This window comes from Hemiscyllium ocellatum, chromosome 2, assembly GCF_020745735.1.
Source record: "Hemiscyllium ocellatum isolate sHemOce1 chromosome 2, sHemOce1.pat.X.cur, whole genome shotgun sequence".
Classification (NCBI taxonomy): Eukaryota; Metazoa; Chordata; class Chondrichthyes; order Orectolobiformes; family Hemiscylliidae; genus Hemiscyllium; species Hemiscyllium ocellatum.
This window is the reverse complement of record NC_083402.1, coordinates 123,916,253-123,938,403: the sequence shown is the minus strand read 5'-3', so window position 1 is coordinate 123,938,403 and position 22,151 is coordinate 123,916,253.

The window sequence follows — 22,151 nt, the reverse complement described above, 5'->3', positions numbered from 1 at the left end:
CCACCTGCCAGCACCTGGCCCAAATCCCTCCAAAACCTTCCTCTTCATATACCCACCTTTTAAATGTTGCAATTCTACGAGCCTCCATCACTTCCTCTGGCAGCTCATCACCCTCTGCATCTCTTTTAAATCTTTCCCCTCTCACCCTAAACCTATGCACTCTAGTTCTGGACTCCCCCACCCCAGGGAAAAGACTTTGCCTATTTATCCTATCTATGCCCCTCATTATTTTATAAATCACTATAAGGTCACCCCTCAGCCTTCGGCACTCCAGGGAAAACAACTGTAGCCTATTCAACCTCTCCCTATAGCTCAAATCCTCCAACACTGGCAACATCCTTGTAAATCATTTCTGAACTCTTTCACGTTTCACAACATCCTTCCAATAGGAAGGAGACCAGAATTGCATGCAATATTCCAAAAGTGGTCTAACCAATGTCCTGTACAGCTGCAATATGACCTCCCAACTCCTGTACTCAATACTCTGACCAATAAAGGAAAGCATACCAAATGTCTTCTTCACGATCCTATCAACCTGTGACTCCACTTTCAAGGTACTATGAACTTGCACTCCAAGGTCTATTTGTTCAGCAACACTCCCTAGGACCTTACAGAAAGCAGGAAACAACATGCCAGTTAACTTAGCATCTGCCACGGGGCAACTGTTGGAATTTGTTATTAAGGAGGTTTTAGCAGGAATCTTATTAAATCTCAACACAACCAGACAGAATCAACCTGGTATTATCAAACAGAAGTCACGTTGACTAATTCACCAGAATTCATTGAAATAGTAACATGTAAACTACATAAAGGGAAACCTTTGTGCTTGCTCTGTTTAGAATTTACAAACGAATTTGACAAGGTGCTTCAAAGATTACAAAGAGTTGCTAAGGTAAAGTAAGATATGTAAAGTGGAAAGGTGTCTCAATTTATCTCAACTATTTGTGTGAAGGGACCAAATGGACAGCTGCTAAATTTGCTGATGACACAATGATAGGGACAAAAGTAAGCTTTGAATAGGACATAAGGGGACTGCAAAGGAATATAGAAAAGGTTAAGTATGTGCGCAAAATTTGACAGATGGAGTAGAAACATTGAATTTGTTGGCTTTGGCAGGAAGCATAGAAAAGTAGCATATTATAGAGTCGTAGAGATTAAACCCTTAACACTATGGCAGTCCCAGTCAAAATCCCCTACCATAACTACCCTACTATTCTTACAGATAGCTGAGATCCCTTTACAAGTTTGTTTCTCAATTTCCCTCTGACTATTAGGGGGTCTATAATACAATCCCAATAAGATGATCATCCCTTTCTTATTTCTCAATTCCACCCAAATAACTTCCCTGGATGTATTTCCGGGAATATCCTCCGTCAGCATAGCTGTAATGCTATCCCTTATCAAAAATGCCACTCCCCCTCCTCTCTTGCCTCCCTTTCTAACCTTCCTATAGCATTTGTATCCTGGAACATTAAGCTGCCAGTCCTGCCCATCCCTGAGCCATGATTCCATAATTGCTATGATATCCCAGTCCCATGTTCCTAACCATGCCCTGAGTTCATCTGCTTCCCTGTTAGGCCCCTTGCATTGAAACAAATGCAGTTTAATTTATTAGTCCTACCTTGTCCCTGCCTGCCCTGAGTGTTTGACTCACTTCTGTTCTCAGCTGTACCCGTCTCAGATCAATCTCTTTCCTCACTATCTCCCTGGGTCCCCCACCTTACTAGTTTAAATCCACCCAAGCAGTTCTAGCAAATTTCCCTGCCAGTATATTAGTCCCCTTCCAATTTAGGTGCAATCCGTCCTTCTTGTACAGGTCACTTCTACCCCAAAAGAGATTCCAATGATTCAAAAATATGAATCCTTCTCCCATACACCAGCTCCTCAGCAATGCATACATCTGTTCTATCCTCCTATTCCTGCTCTCACTAGCTCTTAACATTGGGAGTAATCCAGATGTTACAACTCTTGAGGACCTCCTTTTTAAATTTCTGCCTAACTCTCTGTAATCTCCCTTCAGAATCTCAACCTTTTTCCTTCCAATGTCATTGGTTCCAATGTGTACAATGACCTCCTGCTGCCCCCTCTCCCCTGTGAGAACATTCTGCACCTTTTCTAAGGCATCCTTGATCCTGGCACCAGGGCACAACACACCATTCTGCTTTTTCTCTGCTGACCATAGAAACATCTGTCTGTACCTCTGACTACAAAATCCCCACAATACAATTGACCTCTTGGAAGCCGACGTAACCCTCGTTGCATTAGAGCCAGAAATTTGGCTATTCGTGCTACGTTCCCCTGAGAATCCATCATCCCCTATATTTTCCAAAACAGCATACCTGTTTGAAATGGGTATGTCCACAAAAGACTCCTGCACTAGCTGCCTACCTCTCTTACCCTTCCTGGAGTTAACCCATCTATGTGACTGCATCTGAGACTTTCCCCCCTTCCTATAACTGCCATCCATCACATACTGTTGCTGTTGCAAATTCCTCATCGCTTTTATCTGTCTCTCCAACCGATCCACTCGATCTGATCAGATTCGTATCCAACAGCATTTGTGACAGATATAATCCGCAGTAACCCTTAAACTCTCTTTAAACTCCCACATTTGACAAGAAGTACATATCACTGCAAAGGCCATTTTTGCTCCTTCACAATCTACAGACCCAGAAAAATAACACCGCCTTATTCTTCTACAAACACTGCCCCAGGTTAAATGAATAGCTATGGCTTATATTTTAAGTTTAATCAAAAGACTAATCTCCAAAAACATATAATCAAGAAAGAATCCACTATACTCACTACTGCAGCCTTTCTCTTGGACAGACTTAAAACAACAATTAACTTACCTGATTCTGTGTTGTGAACTTCGCCCAAACCAATTCCTCCAAGATTAGTTGTGAAATTCACTGTTAATTTTCCCAGATGCACTCTGATGTCCAGCGACACGTGAATTCAAAAACAGCAAAGGCAATAACTGTGCAGGTTCTCGTTCTCGTTCTCGTTCTCGTTCTCGTTCTCTCTCTCTCTCTTCTGCACTGACCTCACCATGTGCTTCCTTTGTCTGCTCTTCTCCCTTTTAAACTGCTGTTGTTTTGACTTTTTTTTTCCAAAGTTCCAAAACAATGCAACAGCATATAAAATAGTCATTGCTGCTCCTGGAATTTGAGGAAATCACATCCAACACCTAAAATACCTCAAAAAAAGGAGCAGCTCTTACCGCCAGAAATTTTTCCCGTCCTCCATCTTGGATTACCCAGAATTATTTAAATGGAGAGAGATGCAGAACGTTTGAGGTCCAAAGGGATGTGGGCATCCCAATACATGGATCATAAAAGGCTAGTGTGCAGATGCAACAAGTGATTATGAAGCCAAACTGAATGCTGTTGTTTATTGAAGGGGGGAATAGAACATAAAAATCGGTAAGTGTTGCTGGAGTTACACAGGATGCTGGTAAGACCACAATTGTGGGAGAGAAGAGCCAGGGAATGAGGTGGAGCTATGGGGCAGGATATCTCTGCAATAGCATGAGGCAGTGCTGATGGAGAGATGGAATACTGTGTTCAGTTTTGGTCTCCTTACTTAAGAAAGGACATATATATGTGTTTGAAGCTGTTTGAAGATGGTTCACTCAACTAATTCCTGGAACGTGGGAATATCTTATGATGAGAGGTTGGGGAAGGGTTGGGATTGTATTCATTGGAGTCTAGGACAATAAGTGGTGGTATTATTTATCGATATAGGATTCTGAGGGGACTTGACAGGGTGAATGCTGAAAGTCTGTTTCCTCTTGTGGAGTGACAAGCACTGTGGGACTTGGATTCAAAATAAAAGGTTGCTGATTTTACGCTGACAGAGATGAGGGATTTTTTCTCTCTCTCTCAATAATTAGCAGGGGCAGTGAGATCTCTTCATAGCTTTTTTCAAATCATTTGGATCTATGAATATTCTGATTTCCAGTTTTTTTTCACTACTACCATGCTGCTATTCCAGTATGTAGGAGTTATTAATTCTTTGATTACTTCTGCTTTTCCAACTCTGTATTTCTGGTCTTTCAGGCTAGCACAGCTGGAATTTTCTGCATCAGATGCCAAGTCTACTTCGAGATGATGCTCACCAGGAAAATATCCAAGACTTTTGAAAAATCGAAATCTTTGTAATCTTTTAGGATCTGTTCAGCAGTCAATGGCTTCATATTCTGCGATAAACTGCAAATCTTTACTAACATGCCCCTTTCCCTGACTCCCTTCCCAGCCCCTCTCCCTTCTTTCCACTCCTCCCAGCCACCTACTGGATTCATTCCTCCCATTGACCAACCAGGTCATACCCTCGACCTGTTTCCACCTATCCCCACTTCACCGTGCTACACTGCCACCCTCTTTATCTGCAGCTCTCCCTACACCCATCCCAAGTCCTGAAGAAGGGTTACACCCAAAATGTTGACTTTTCCACCTTGTGATGCTGCCTGACCTGCTGTGTTCTTCCAGCCTCCTGCATGTCTTAAACTTGCTTCAGCCATGATTTGTGGATTGCCCTTAACATCCATTATTTGGAACACAATATTTTCATTCTTCTCATTGTGTTGGTCTCTCAGCTTCATTTCTCTTCTTAGGATGAATATCATTCCATAATATAGTCTTAAACTCATCTTTGAGATTTTAATTTTTCTGTCACCATTCTGAGGCACAGGTTTGTGAAGCTTATGATTTTGTAAGGAGCACCAACATCTTTCTAGCAATTCACATTTTCTTGATGCACTCCTTGTGCAGTCATATGTGTCACAAACCCTTTAGATCTGACAATGTAAACCTGTTTTATGGTGTGGAGCATTTGTCAGAATGATCAGCTGACATCATTCCAGCAGCCATCCTTAAGAGCTTGCTGTGCTTCTTTTTAGTTAAAAACTTGCATGCAAAGTGATTCAGCTTCTTGCAATCAGTGCTTTACCACATTACATGTGGTCTAAGGGTCTTTAAAACAACCTAAGAAATAGGAGCAGGTATAGGCCATTCAGCCCCTTGAGCCTGTTCTGCCATCAAAAGAATCATGACTGATCCAACATTCTTCATGTGCACTTTCCTGCTCTTTCCCAGTAATCCAGCCTTCTCCCACCCGATCAAAGATCTCCCTATCTCAGCCTAAAATATACACAAGGACTCTGCTCCCACAGCTCTCTGTGGCAAGGAGTTCTGAAGATTCTCAAATCTCTTTGAGAAGAAATTCCTCCTCATCTCAGTCTTAAAGGTGACTCTTCATTCTGAGACTATATCCTCTGGTCCTAAATTCTGCTATGAGGGGAAACATCCTCTCAGCTTCTACCTTGTCAACTCCCTTAAGAATCCTGTACATTTCAATGAGATCATTTTTCATTCTTCTAAACTCCAGTGAATCCCAAACTATTTCACCTTTCCTCATAACAAAGTCCTTCATATCAGGATCATTCTAGTGAACCTTCTCTGAACTGCATTCAATGAAATTATATCTTTTATTACAAAAAGGGGACCAAAACTGCTCACAGTACACCAGATGAGGTCTCACCAGCACTTTGTAAAGATGCAGTAAGACTTCTCAACTCATATGCTAACTCCCTGGAAATAAGGGTCAACATATACTTTTTCTCATTTACATAAATGATTTAGATGTGAGCATAAGAGGTACAGTTAGTAAGTTTGCAGATGACACCAAAATTGGAGGTGTAGTGGACAGTAAAGAGGGTTACCTCAGATTACAACAGGATCTTGACCAGATGGGCCAATGGGCTGAGAAGTGGCAGATGGAGTTTAATTCAGATAAATGCAAGGTGCTGCATTTTGGGAAAGCAAATCTTAGCAGGATATATACACTTAATGGCAAGGTCCTAGGGAGTGTTGCTGACCAAAGAGACCTTGGAATGCAGGTTCATAGCTCCTTGAAAGTGAAGTCGCAGGTGGATAGGATAGTGAAGAAGGTGTTTGGTATGCTTTCCTTTATTGGTCAGAGTATTGACGACAGGAGTTGGGAGGTCATGTTGCAGCTGTACAGGACATTGGTTCAGCCACTGTTGGAATATTGCATGCAATTCTGGTCTCCTTCCTATCGGAAAGATGTTGTGAAACTTGAAAGGGTTCAGAAAAGATTTACAAGGATGTTGCCAGTGTTGGAGGATCTGAGCCACAGGGAAAGGCTGAACAGGCTGGGGATATTTTCCCTGGAGCGTCGGAGGCTGAGGGATGACCTTATAGAGGTTTACAAAATTATGAGGGGCATGGATAGGATAAATAGGCAAAGTCTTTTCCCTGGGGTCGGGCAGTCCAGAACTAGAGGGCATAGGTTTAGGGTGAGAGTGGAAAGATATAAAAGAGACCTAAGGGGCAACTTTTTCACGCAGTGGGTGGTACGAGTATGGAATGAGCTGCCATGTGGTGGAGGCTGGTAAAATTGCAACATTTAAGAGGCATTTGGATGGGTATATGAATAGGAAGGGTTTAGAGGGATATGGGCCGGGTGCTGGCAGGTGGGACTAGATTGGGTTGGGATATCTGGTCGGCATGGACAGGTTGGACCAAATGGTCTGTTTCCATGCTGTACATCTCTATGAATCTATTTCATTAGCCTGTCTGACAACCCTGCTGCACCTGTGTGTTAACGTCCTTTACATGTACAAGTTTTATATTCAAAGTACCCTCTTTTTTGTGGCAGCTTTCTGCAGCTTTTTTCCATTTAAAAATATTCAGTTTTTTGTTCTCCCTTCTAAAATGAACAACTTTCTTTAATGAGATGTGCATTATAATATTTATATCCTGTCTTCTGGCCTTGATCTTCCAGTTGGCTCTTCTGCAAGCATTTTTTTTCCTTCTTTTCTTCCAATGTGTTGGTCAGATTTGGACTAGTATGTCTTTCAGCATAATGCAAAGTTTTACTTATCCTCCCACTAATATGCTTAGGTTGATAATTGATGATCTGAACATGTTGATACTTTATTGAGAATAAGTTTCTGTCCTCTCAGCTGACATGCTGTCACAGTAGCACCTATTATACCTAAAACAATCTTAGCACTGATAAGGCCATCTTTCCATTGTGCAAATTTACAGATTTGAGATGTATAAATGCCTTCACATACTGATCAATAGTCTCCCTGTCCCCTGAGCTCTGATGTTGAACACAGAGGCATAACTTGAAACCGGTTATTACGGTATAAGTCTTTAAGATCCCTCCTCTCGATGTTCCATGTTCCTCAGTGAGATCTAGGATGTAATACAAATTGTAACACCCTGTTTCTAGCTCTGTTAGCAGGGTCACTACTCTGATTTGCTCAGTCTTTTTTCTAAAAAAAAGTTATTTAATAATTTTGCTACTGAAAGTAGGAAAAAATCTAATGTCTCTTTTTTCCCCATTCCTACAGAAGTAGAGATTAGAAAATTCACAGCCATGATGACTCAGCTGAGCACTTTAAAGTTGGAAACTGAACTTGTAATTTATTTCTTGATTTTTATTTGTGCCTGCATTTGCGGACACTCGCTTAATCAGTTCTGGGTGTCAGCAAACACTGCCTATATATATTCTATGTTGGTTGTCTGGGCTTGTCGAGCAATCATAACAACCATTTCAGATGAGTAGCACTATTTTTATTAATTATTTTTAGTTCATGAATGTCTTAGCTATTGAAATCAACAATGAAGTTGAATACTGATTAATTGATTATCCATTTTCAGTATAATTGTAACTGCTTGAAAAAAAATCTTCCAGCCTTACATATATCCAAGTCAAGAATGTGGTGCTGGAAAAGCACAGCAGGTCAGGCAGCATCCAAGGAGCAGGAGAATCGATGTTTCGGGCATAAGCCCTTCACTAGGAATCCAGCATCACACTTTTGACTCTAATCTCCAGCATCTGCATTCCTCACTTTCCTCTTACATATATCCAATCCAAATTTCTATCTACCCACTATCTACAATCTGCCTCAGCCAATTTGCTGAAACTCTTGTCCACACTTTTAGTTGTGTTTCTACTAACTTAAAACTAAAGGTAAACTGAGTGTAAAGCTCCCCATCAACACTTCCAGGACAGGGACAGCACAGGGTCCAACAGTCAATAACTTTCTCCGCTGTTTTATGAACATGGAGTCAAAAATGAAACCGCCCTTGCTGGGGCACTGAATCCCAATCAATCACAAATTAAAAGTTAAATGGAAACTTATCAGAACAAAACAGAAACTTACTAAATTAAAATAACATTGCCTGGAGTGATGATACACCCCAGCTCCTGCAGTGTCCATCGGCCCTTAAAGGCTTCTACCATACTAGTGAGCAGTGCACGGTTCCTCTCCAGGGACACCTGAGCATGGACATAGCTGCAAAAGAAGAGTGGTCTGTCAGGAACAACAAGTCACTCCAAAGCCTGCCACCTTGCGCCAGATCCAAGAGCAGACCCACAAGGCAGCCCTGACTGATCTGCCCCTCTCTGAATTGGGGATGTCTGTAGATCAGGAGTGTGGAACTGAAGTGCAAACAAAATTTAAGGAGCATCTCCTTCAAAAAGCTAAAAAGGGGCTGCAAACAGAAACATTTAACACATGAAATATTGTCTTCCCCAGCCTACAAAAACTATTAATCGTGTTTCTAGACTCATTATTCCAATATTGTCTTGGAGGGTCTGCATGGGGACCAGCCATCAACTAAAGAGGAGAAAGTGAGGTCTGCAGATGCTGGAGTATCAGAGCTGAAAATGTGTTGCTGGAAAAGCGCAGCAGGTCAGGCAGCATCCAAGGAACAGGAAATTCGACGTTTCGGGCATAAGCCCTTCATCAGGAATGAGGAAAGTGTGTCCAGCAGGCTAAGATAAAAGGTAGGGAGGAGGGACTTGGGGGAGGGGCGATGGAGATGTGATAGGTGGAAGGAGGTCAAGGTGAGGGTGATAGGCCTGAGTGGGGTGGGGGCAGAGAGGAAAGGAAGAGGACTGCAGGTTAGGAAGGCAGTGCTGAGTTCATGGGATTCGACTGAGACAAGGTGGGGGGAGGGGAAATGAGGAAACTGGAGAAATCTGAGATCATCCCTTGTGGTTGGAGGGTTCCCAGGCGGAAGATGAGGCGCTCTTCCTCCAACCGTCATGTTGTTATGGTCTGGCGATGGAGGAGTCCAAGGACCTGCATATCCTTGGTGGAGTGGGAGGGGGAGTTAGAGTGTCGAGCCATGGGGTGGTTGGGTTGGTTGGTCCGGGTGTCCCAGAGGTATTCTCTGAAACGTTCCGCAAGTGGGCGGCCTGTCTCCCCAATATAGATGAGGCCACATTGGGTGCAGCGGATGCAATAGATGATGTGTGTGGAGGTGCAGGTGAATTTGTGGCGGATATGGAAGGATCCCTTGGGGCCTTGGAGAGAAGTAAGGGAAGAGGTGTGGGCGCAAGTTTTGCATTTCTTGCAGTTGCAGGGGGAAGGTGCCGGGAGTGGAGGTTGGGTTGGTGGGGGGTGTGGACCTGACAAGGGAGTCATGGAGGGAGTGGTCTTTTCGGAACACTGATGGGGAGGGGAGGGAAATAGATCCCTGGTGGTGGGGTCCGTAATGGTGGCGGAAATGACAGCAATGATATGGAGATTGGTGGGGTTCTGTCCTGGTGGCGGTTGGAGGGGCAGGGCTCAAGGGTGGAAGAGCGGGAAGTGGAGGAGATGCGGTGGAGGGCACGTCTGGGGTGAATCCGCGGTCCTTGAAGAAGGCGGCTATCTGGGCTGTACGGTATTGGAACTGATCCTCCTGGGAGCAGATGCAGCAGAGACGAAGGAATTGGGAATATGGGATGGCGTTTTTACAGGGGGCAGGGTGGGAGGAGGTGTAGTCTAGGTAGCTGTGGGAGTCAGTCGGTTTATAGTAGATGTCTGTGTTGATTCGGTTGCCCGAGATAGAAATGGAAAGGTCTAGGAAGGGGAGGGAGGAGTCTGAGATGGTCCAGGTGAATTTGAGGTCGGGGTGGAAGGTGTTGGTAAAGTGGATGAACTGTTCAACCTCCTCGTGGTTGCATGAGGCAGCACCGATACAGTCATTGATATAGCGGAGGAAAAGGTGGGGGGTGGTGCCAGTGTAGTTGCGGAAGATGGACTGTTCCACATATCCTACGAAGAGACAGGCATAGCTGGAGCCCATTCGGGTGCCCATGGCAACTCCTTTGGTTTGGAGGAAGTGGGAGGATTGGAAAGAGAAGTTGTTCAGGGTGAGGACCAGTTCAGTCAGTCGAAGGAGGGTGGCAGTGGAAGGGTACTGGTTGGTACGGCGGGAAAGGAAGAAGCGGAGGGCTTTGAGTCCTTCGTGATGGGGGATGGAGGTGTACAGGGACCGGATGCATCTTCCGCCTGGGAACCCTCCAACCACAAAGGATGAACTCAGATTTCTCCAGTTTCCTCATTTCCCCTCCCCCCACCTTGTCTCAGTCGAATCTCTCGAACTCAGCACCGCCTTCCTAACCTGCAATCTTCTTCCTGACCTCTCCGCCCCCACCCCACTCCGGCCTATCACCCTCACCTTGACCTCCTTCCACCTATCACATCTCCATCGCCCCTCCCCCAAGTCCCTCCTTCCTACCTTTTATCTTAGCCTGCTGGACACACTTTCCTCATTCCAGATGAAGGGCTTATGCCTGAAACGTCGAATTTCCTGTTCCTTGGATGCTGCCTGACCTGCTGCGCTTTTCCAGCAACACATTTTCAGCTCCATCAACTAAATTCAACTAGTTCCATGCTCTAATAAGCTGCAATCTCACACTGATGTAGGGATAGGAGATAATTGGAGATGAATAGGTTACCTGTATTGACAAAAGAAAACATATTTTCTAAAAAAATCGTGGATTTATAGTGTTAACCATGGCTCATTTGATTGCATTCTCAGTTCTAATCAGACATTTATAGTGAGAGCCATAGTACAGCACAGAAATAGATCCTTTCTTCCAACTTATCTATCCAGATATCCAAAATTAATCTCGTCCCATTTGCCAGCATTTGGCCCATAGCTCTCTAAACCCCTCCTATTCATAAATCCATCCAGATATCTTTTTAAATGTTGTAATTGTACCAGCCTCCACCACTGTCTCCGGCAGTTCATTCCATACGTACACCACACTCTGCATTAAAAAGTTGCCCCTTAGAACCCTTTTAAATATTTACCCTCACACTTTAAATTTGTGCCCACCAGTTTTGACTCCCCCATCCTGGAGAAAACATCTTAAATTATTCACCTTATCCATGCCCCTCATGACTTTATAAGTCTCTATCAAGTCACCCCTTAGCCTCCCATACTCCAGGAAAAATAGCTCCAGCATATTCAGGATCTCCGATACCTCAATCCTCCAACCCTGGCAACATCCTTGTAGATCTTTTCTGAACCTTTCAAGTTTCACAACATCTTTACTATAACAGTGTGTGTGGCAGAACTGAACACAGTATTCAAAAAGTTGCCTAACCAACGTCCTATATGATGGCAATACGACCTGCCAACTCCTAAACTCATTGTACTGACCAATAAAGGAAAGCAAACCAAATGCCTTCTTCACTATCCTACCTATGTGACTCCACTTTCAAGGAACAATGAACCTGCAATCCAAGGTCTCAGTTACACTCCCCAGGACCTTATCATTAAGTGTATGCATGCTGCCCTGAATTGCTCTGCCAAAATGTTGTACCTCGTTTATCCAGATTAAACGCCACTCACCACTCCTCGGCCCACTGGCCCATCTGATCAGGGTCGTTGTACTCGGAGGTAACATTCTTCACTGTCCACTGCACTATCATTTTTGGTGTCATGTACAAACTTACTAACCATACCTCCTAAATTCACATTCAAATCATGTATATAAATGACAAAATAAAAGTGGACTCAGCACTGATCCTTGCAACATACCATTGATTATTGTCCTCCAATCCAAACGCCCACCCTCCATGTGAGTTCTATCCCACTCTAGAGATTTGAATACAACATTCAAGGCTGTCACCCAGTGCATTACTGGAGGATGAACTTCACTTTCAGAAGTGCTCTCTTTTGGATGATATATTTGTCATCAGGTGGATATAGAAGATCAACAGAAAGGGGAGATGCCCCTGCAGTCCTGATTATCCCTCAATCAACATTATTTAAAGTAGTTAGGAAGACAAATGAAATTTTGTCATTAATTGCTAAAAGGGGTTGAGTTTAAAAGCAGAGAGGTACTGTTATAATTGTACAAGGTGCTGCTGAGGCCACACCTGGAGTAATGTGTACAGATTTGGTCTCCTTACTTAAGAAAGGATTACTGGCACTGGAAGGATGCAGAGGAGGTTCACTAGGTTGATTTCAGTGTTGAGGGGGTTGCCTTATGAGGTGAGGCGGAGTAGATTGGGATTATATTCATTGGAATTCAAAGGAATGAGGGGAGATCTTATAGAAAAATATAAAATTACAAAGGCAGTCAATAAAATAGAAATAGATAGGATGTTTCCACGGTAGGTGAAACTAGGACAAGGGGGCATGGCCTCAACATTAGAGGAAGTAGGTTTACAACTGAACTGAGAAGGAACTTCTTCACCTGGAGGGTTATTAATCTATGGAATTCCTTGCCCAAAGAAGTAGTTGGCGCTACTTCAGTACTAGCTTTTAAAGCTAAGGTAGATACATTTTTGAAAAATAAAGGAATTAAGGGATATGGTAAAAGTGCGGGTAGGTGGAGTGGAGTCCACAAAAAGATTTGCCATGATCTTATTGAGTGGCAGAGCAGGCTCGAAAGGCGGGACGGCCTATTCCTGCTCCTAGTTCTTATGTCAGATGCAGAGGAGCTGGTGTTGGACTGGGGAGAGCAAAGTTAAAAATCACATAACTCCAGGTATTAGTCCAACAGGTTGGACTATAACCTGGGGTTGTGTGATTTTTAACATTTAAAACTGGTTGATCTAATACTAGACTCCAACAAACCACACTGTGGTATATGTAAATTAGCTGTTATTTCTTGCATTAGAAAGTGACTGCACCCAAAAAGTATTTATTTGGCTATAAAGTACTTTGGATAAGCATTACTGTGGCACTTGGCATAACTATCCTAAATGGTTTATCTGCAGTAACAAACCAGTAGGCCCTAGAGATTTATGTCCTTAGACCACTCGTAAGTCTTAGAAACATGTTTGAATCAAGATAGTAAAGAACTTCAGGAATACACTCGTCATAAATGGATGATCTGGACTGTACAACGATAATTGTGAGGACGTGAACATTTTTTTGCACAAAACTTGTAATTGAAGTGGCGTCTTCAGTAGTTAGAAGACAATGGAATTAAAGAGGGATTTTGGAATAGACTAACTATTGCTACACAAGAACTGTAGAGCAATTAAATAGATTGGATGAAGAAATTGATATGTTTTGTTAATAAGTTTTTACAAGATCACTATTGATTTGACTGCTAATTTTGAATTTAGATCAGCCCTTGCAGATTTCTGATCTAAAAACAGCTATCAGTTCTTCAACAGTGTTTTTCATATACCTTTAAAATAATTACTTTAAATTTTAATTAAGCGAGTCAAGGTAGATTTCCATGAAGGGGAGTTACAGATTTGAGCATCTCACTACTTTCAGAAAACCCCTCTTATTCTTAAGATTAAGATGCATTGATAAGTATTCATATACTGTAGATGTCACATTGACTGAAATTAAGGCACTACTGCATACCAAGAGTTTGGCAAAATGAGCTGAGTAGCTACCTTCTTCACTGCAAATTTGAGTCTTTTTAAAAAAAAGTTGCGAAACAATTTGCTTATCTTGGAACAAGAATAATTTTCTACAAACAGCTGTATGAAACATAACTACTTCAAACAAAGCAACACCAAGTAAGGCAGATTAAATCACTTCTCTCCAATTTTTGTTAATAGGAAAGACTAGGAAAAACTTGAGTCTTACATTTCTTTTTACTGTTTCCTTTTCTACAGCTTCTGTTATGTTAATCATTGCATTGAATCCTTCACAATCTATCGACTGCTAAGAAGCAGGAGGCTGGTCTCTAACCAAAAAGTACTGCCAGAGCAAAGTTTATGGAATCAGTAAAATGTATCTGTGCAGACTTTCTTGAAAGACTATTTGAATCCAAATATCTCCACTTTTGGTCTGTAATCCTGTAAATTTCTCATTTGAGTGCTTGTCCAACATTCCTTAAAATTATTTAATGAATCAACTTAGTCATTTTTTTAAAAAAAGTACTGTTGTACAGTGGAAGGCTGATTTAACACAGACTTGTAAACCATAAAATTTGCTTACTGATAGAGATTTCACAGCTCCAGACACCTTTCTCTGACCTGGGCCCGACCCCCCCAGTGATCTCCCATCAACTCCAACTTCCTATCTGTGGTTCAGTTTGTTGGGGAGAATCTGCTATCGGGGTACCTACATTGGGGCTAGGGAGGGGAGCACCATTATTAAAGCAGACACTGTCGGATACCAGCTAAAACACAGCCATGTAAAGTAAACCCAGCCACTGCAGGACTGCCTGCCTGGGGCCACATTCCTGGGGGATTAGAACATGTCCGTCAGTTTCAGATCATCCTATTACACTCTCATTGTTAATAAAGGAAACCGGTAACTATCGGATAGTGTAAATCGCACCGATACTACACTTGATTGATAAAGTACTTGCTAATGCCTCCGCTGACGTCAAACTCATTCGGGTCCTATGTTAAATGATAATATCTGTATATTCAACTATGGAGAACTATTGTGAACGCCCAGACAGCCAGACACATGGCAATGAGGAATCCCTTCCAACAATAAACTTTTAATTTACAAGATCGGAAACTGCCGAACCCAGGATGTCTACCCATTGTTCGGCACAGCAGGAATGGGACAGGTATCTCGGGGCAGCCAATAGAGACACTAATCCCTTCACAGACAGGTGAACCGACCAATGAAAGAGCCGAACAAGGGGAACCTGACCGGGAACTCGAGGAAGCGCGAAGTATAACTGCACCAGATCCGAAGGAAGAGACAGAACGCCTTCTCCAACGAATTTGCATTCTTTTGAATTTGTTGTATAGTGTACCAGTTTTGATTCTGTAATATACGGTGTTTTTGCTCCAAACTCTATCCGGTTTGATCTCTCCTTCCAACGAACACGTAGAGACGAGACCATTCGGTTTCCGTCTCAACAGATGGTGAGCCTGACCGTGGGAAGGGAAAGAGACGACCGCAAGTTGGCCACGTTGGCGGACCGGAGGGCAGACAAACTTTCGGCCGAACTTTTAAAAGGTGAGGAAGCGCCTGTTAAAGCAAAGGCTTCCAGTAGGTAAAATTTTTCAGTTAGTCAGTCTTTGTCTGCTCCCTGATCCTCACCAACACAAACAGTACTTTTAAATCAGTTTGGCAGCAACGTTGCAGAGTCCATACTGGTAAGCTATTTTCTCACTTCTTCACTAATACCTGCCTGTTATCGCGGTACTGAAGTGACTAATTGATCCATGGCTAGCCTTAAGTTAATGCGCGCTTTTTGAGTCGACTTACTGCGTGGATTTCGGATCCTGGACGCAGCTTTTTGAGTTTGAGTTTTACGCGTGGATTTCGGATCCTGGACGCGGTTTTTGAGTTAAGTTAATGCGTGGATTTCGGATCCTGGACGCAGCTTTTTGAGTTAAGTTAATGCGTGGATTTCGGATCCTGGACGCAGTCTTGAGTTTGAGTTTTACGCGTGGATTTCGGATCCTGGACGCGGTTTTTGAGTTAAGTTAATGCGTGGATTTCGGATCCTGGACGCAGTCTTGAGTTTGAGTTTTACGCGTAGATTTCGGATCCTGGACGCGGGTTTTTCAGTAAAGTTTATGCGTGGATTTCGGATCCTGGACGCAGCTTTCTGAGTTAAGGTAAAAGCGTGGCTTACGGAGCCTGGACGCTTTCTGAAATTAATTAAGACAGCGCTGACCGCACTTGACTGATTGGATCCTTTCTCTTTTTATTAAGCACTTTAACTCCGACAACTATCGATAGACACACTCGCTGCTAGCATTCTAAGGGGACAGAGGGCGGATCTCATCTCCTGGATAGGGTTTACCTGCACAGGCGTTTGCCTTAGACCGGTTGTTAAGAGCAGAAATCTGCCACGCGAAGGTCAGGCTTTTGAAAAACGCACTGGGTTTAAAGCAGTACCCACCAGGTGAGATCCGTCATGGGGGACTTGAACTTTGGACCACCAAAAATGACCCACTTTCGACCATTACGCCCCGGAGTGCCCTGGTGGCACCTCATGGTTGGCACAGACGTAACTTGGCATGCCCATTTACTACTGGACAGTGTAGCAGTGCACAAGACAGCACTGGATCAAGTGTTTAACCAAGCGCCCGCCCAAAAAGACCTGATATTGACCAAACTAAAAGAGACCCTCACAAATACGGCGCTAATGAACAAAATTTTAAACGGTCTCCTACTCTCGCCGCAATATTCAGTGCGGCAAACAATAGCCCTAGGAAAACCCCCTACTGATTGGGCACCACCGACCGCCGATAAATCCCTGGGGTGGAAGACGAAACTGTTAGTCACATTCAACCCGCAGTGGCAAGGGGGCCACTGTACCTCCACCACAGCCCCAGTCATTTCGGACGCCCCTGCCAAACATGTCACTAAAACTGGGGACAGGGGACTGCGACAGGCTGAGACGAGACTACGGACACACCGACAGTATGCGTGGATTGGCATGTATGTGGATGAAAACCAGTGTGGGGCCGGCCCAGTGAGAGAGGGAGTGAGTGAGTGAGTGCAGTGATTTGTAACAGACGTGGCGAACGGAGGTGTCGCAACAAATGTTTCATCCCAGGTCTCGGTGTACAGTGGACCGGCACCGACAGCCTGAGTGACGGGACAGGGACCGTGGGAAGCCGCCCAGCAGCCGAAAGCAGTTTTACTGGTATCGGAGTACGTGAGTGTTGTTCTCTACACTTAGCGGTTTGGGATTGATAACTTAACGGTCTGGGAGTTTTCTCCATAGTCTCGTCTTGATTTTTAGGATGAAATAACACTTGTTCCCCAACTATCACTTTTAATTACTCTTATACTTGGAAAGGAATACCTGAATGTAGGGAGGGGGCGCAGGAAGGGATGGTGGAACTTTTACTTTAATAACACTACGGTTGTGGAATCCTAAGACGGCAAATCCCGGGGTGTCCCGTGCTCACCCTAGTTTTGGCGGGTCACCCTTCTCTGGGCGGGTCACCTTAGTTCTTGGCGGGCTTTCTTGCTTTTGGCGCGAAGACTCAGGTTGGGCGGGGCCAGCTGACTTTTGGCGCGAACGCTCAGTTGGGGCGGTACCCGTTCGCTTTTGGCGCGAATGCTCACTCTTGGCAGGATTGCACAGTCTAGAAGGAGCTGCTCGCCTGCGGACGTTCCGCCACCCCTTTTAGCTCAACTACCGCGCCACCACTACACCGATGGGTCTCTCAAGCGTCATTGCCCTACTTCATGGGATTACTCGATGAACAGGTCCTCTCCAGTTACTGGGATGTCGATATGAATCATGCCTCTAACCACATCTTCTCTGACAGGTTGTGCCTTTCTAATTCTAACGTCCCGACCGACAACATGCGCATTGCCGTATCGCCATATTGTGCGTTTTCATTTACAACGTTTTGTATGTCCAGTGTTTGGCCATCTCACTGCCCGAATATCCCCCAGCCCACTTATCTTGTCTCTCTCTTTTTCCCCCGCTGGTCACAGGCCTCAGGCCTCCAGCTAGGACGTGCTACTCAGCACCCAGCAGGGTGCTTGGCCCATCTCTCTTCCTCGCGGCCGCTCACTCATCTTTTTGTCCACCGGCATGGGTGTTTAGGCCATCCCTTTTCCCCTCGAGTTCACAAAGTGCCAAGAACGAGGGGGGGCCCACCTCCTCCTTCTTCCGTCTATGCCCTCCACATTTTTCTGCCCCCTCTCACGAACCCATTTTTATCTTTTCTCCCAAGTCCACAGATTTTTTCATTCGCTAAAGCATTATGGACGCTCATTTTAAAGCAATTTTCTCCTGCTACTTGTCCCCCTCCTCAACTTTGCGGCTAGGGAGGGTTGAGCTACTGCTGCCACAGACACGGCCATTTCCAGTCCCTGAAACGGGTATTGGCAACCATGCGGGTTGAAGATGCCAGCCAGTCTACCTGTCTGAGGCTACACTCTCCAATGCTTTGAACATGCAACCTGTAACTGCCAGTCAGTACCAAACCTTCCCATTGAAATCTCGTACAGACACCTCTTGCCGATTGTACTGCCCTATCCTACAACCCCGCTCCCCATTCCCCACGCCATAGTCACGCCCCTTCATCGTTTTCTCCCAAACCCACACACTTTATGTTCACCGCCGGATCTGAGGTCGTCTTAGTTCTGTCTTTCATTCAGCTTGCATGAATTCAACTGGGTCTTGCTGAATAGAAGATCCGCGGATCCTTACGCTCCATCTCTTTTTAAGGTTTTAAGCTCCCTGAGGTTTTCTACCAGGACACAGTAACTCATCTTCTGGCCTCATCTCTCCATTAGGGCATTTCACTCACTATGCTTCTACTGCCTTGCTCTGCACCCCATCTTCTTTCCAAAGTCTCATGCTCCCTGAGGTTTGCTACCAGGACTTCCCAACCCTCATGCCCTGCCCAAATCCTTCAGTCTCCTCAGCTGCGAGTGCTCCTCGCCAATTCATCTGTTCATATCTTTTGCGACGCACAGGTACGCACTGAGAACGGCAGGGTCACCAGGTTCCTTTATGATCCTTTTCCCGGGGTATCTTTTAAAGGCTGTTACTTCCCTCAAACTGATCAAATCCTCCAGTGTCAAACGGAGGAAAGTGCTACTCAGACAATTTCTGTCCTGACCTGTCTGACCATCCTTTTATGATACTCTCCCTCTCCTTTACACAGGGATGAAGTCCGATATGCCCGCAGCACCTGCGCATTCTCTTTTGTCTATGCCACACGGCCCTACACACACACAGATTCTTGCATACACAAGGATTATACTTGCACCTCTCGTTTTGTATCTCGTTTGGGGGGACAAGTCCCCTCAGGCAAACAGTCCAATTTCGTCCCACCGCAAATCTCCTAATTGCCCAGAGTTTTACATTGTCCCCTCTCCATAATCATCATCATCATTTCTTATACTGAGCTGGCTGGAAACACATAGGTTGCGCCGACCTGGAGCAATGAGAGAAGTGGTGCGTGCGGTGGCCTAATATATCCCTGAAGTCACTCGATGAGACAGGACCTGACGGGGAGGTGCAGAGAGGGGATCATGCAACCCCGCCTTGGCACGGTTTCTACGTAGAGTTGGGGTTGCTGCCCTTCTACACCGACATGGCTCTGTTTCACTGATATCTTTGCTCTTCTGGTACTTTATTCTGCTGTCTAAACTCTTCATTGGGCCTTCTCTTGGGAGGTCCACCTGGTTTATCATAGACTCCGCTTCGAGCGGGCAAATAGCCGCCAGGATAAGTTTGTGCCCTTTAGCTGGTGACTCAACCCCTTTTTATCTACATTGGTCTTTCTCCATTGTATAGGCGCCTTTCCCGATGTTACCAATACTGTCTGCCTCACAGTCGCGGTTCGCTCCAATATCATACCCAAGTGTCTGGGGGCGAAAATCCCCGCCCTGCCTGCTAGACGGGGTCCCGGCCGCCTTGAGGCTTACGCTGCACGCCCTGAGAGGTTAGGGGGATCTCCTGCGCTGTGTCTTCCCTAACCACACGGTGGAAATTTACCTACTCTATTGTCCTGTTGCCACAGAGTTGATGGGGATCCTCATCATTTCCACCTTTATACTAAACGGTCTCCTTGGGCGCCTCATCGACCGATTGTCCTACGACAACCCCATTGGTTGGGCGCCCCCAGCACGGGCAGTTCCCCGGGGTGCGAATCGAAATTGCTTGCGCCCCTTACCGCGCAGTATCAAGGCGTACCGTAGGCCTTCCCCTATGCAGTCTATTACAGTTCCCTTCTCACTATTACCAATCCCACTTCCTTCTCGAGGGACTTACTCTATTTTTTCGACACGTAAAGTAAACCCAGCCACTGCAGGACTGCCTGCCTGGGGCCACATTCCTGGGGGATTAGAACATGTCCGTCAGTTTCAGATCATCCTATTACACTCTCATTGTTAATAAAGGAAACCGGTAACTATCGGATAGTGTAAATCGCACCGATACTACACTTGATTGATAAAGTACTTGCTAATGCCTCCGCTGACGTCAAACTCATTCGGGTCCTATGTTAAATGATAATATCTGTATATTCAACTATGGAGAACTATTGTGAACGCCCAGACAGCCAGACACATGGCAATGAGGAATCCCTTCCAACAATAAACTTTTAATTTACAAGATCGGAAACTGCCGAACCCAGGATGTCTACCCATTGTTCGGCACAGCAGGAGTGGGACAGGTATCTCGGGGCAGCCAATAGAGACACTAATCCCTTCACAGACAGGTGAACCGACCAATGAAAGAGCCGAACAAGGGGAACCTGACCGGGAACTCGAGGAAGCGCGAAGTATAACCGCACCAGATCCGAAGGAAGAGACAGAACGCCTTCTCCAACGAATTTGCATTCTTTTGAATTCGTTGTATAGTGTACCAGTTTTGATTCTGTAATAAACGGTGTTTTTGCTCCAAACTCTATCCGGTTTGATCTCTCCTTCCAACGAACACGTAGAGACGAGACCATTCGGTTTCCGTCTCAACAAGTTATAACAGTTTTGTTTGTTGGCTCCTGATGACCATGTTATAAACTATTGTATACCCAATGTTCTAAGGTGCACATGCACTGAAGCACAGCAAAATAGAAGATATCACACAGCTAATCATAAAGTGTCTGTTTAAGATAAGTGTATTCACCTTCTCATGCAAAAGGTAAAATTAAAAGTTCTGTATATTGTGATAAGCAAACTGCAAAACAAAGAGAATATTGTATACAATGACCTCCGAGTTTGCTGTTTTAGATACCTTGGCAAGCAAGCTTAATTCACCCTGATAGGGCAGCAATGTACATGTCACTTCATTTGAGGACTGTTTCATGAATAAAAATACTCATTCCCACTTCACCACTACATCAAAACCAAGGTGGACAGAGAAAGCAATATATTGCATTATTTAGTTACCCACACAGACTATTCCCAATGCTTGATTAATAAAAATGACAAAGGTAACAAGTTACAATTTATTCTTGAAACATACATTTTGAAATATGCAAAATGTTAGACAAACTTACTAAACATGCTAAACGTTGAGATTTCATGAGTCCAGTACAATTTTATCATAGGTTCTCAACAGAGCACAATAAATGCAATGCCACAAGCACTAAAAAAGATGCTTTTAAAATATATTTCCTAAGAAATATATGCAGACATTATTGGTGCTACATATCAATAGAATTATACAGAATTTTGCACTTTCAGCAAAATGCTGCTTCACAAATAGGGCATCACCAGAAGTTGCCATTGTTCTAGCGTGCTGAAAGAGAAACAGCAGTGTTTGATAAAGTGGGCTATTTACAAGCTACAATGATAAGAGACTTAATTGCATACACAAAAAAGAAATGAGCAAGATACCTTTCTTGCATTTTAATTGATTTAATCCAGAATACATACCCAGGTGATCCTGTACTGAAAACAACAGGAATTTAAGACTTGCAGGTTCTGAGTGCACACCCATTCAAAAAACATAATCTGTATACCTTATATTCAGTACAATCCTGTTTTCTGTACCTTACTTCAAATGATAAGGGAATTCTCCGGTTGGCTGGATAAACATTTCAAATATATCCAAACCAAAATAACTGTAGTGTAAAATAGATCACAAACTACTGACAGGCAGCAACATCATTCATTTCACATTCAGTCCATGAAGGTAACAATAAGATGCAAAAGCATGCCAACTCAATGCCATTGCAAAAACTTGCAGTTAAGCTTAAATTATTAAACTAGTTAGTTTTATGTGAACTTACATTGCAACATTCAACGCACATGAAAGAGAGAGAGAGAGAGAGCGCGTGAGTGAGCCTAGGAAAAAGTGCAAGTTTGTGCTTGTGGAGTAAAAGCCCTTTGGACGTGATGAGCAGAAGTTTCCCTGTTTTCTTTCTCATCCAAATCTTAAATGTTTGACTTTTAAAATAATAACCCTTACAGTTTGGCAATTTTTTTAAAATCAGAAACCTCACACTTGTCACTCAC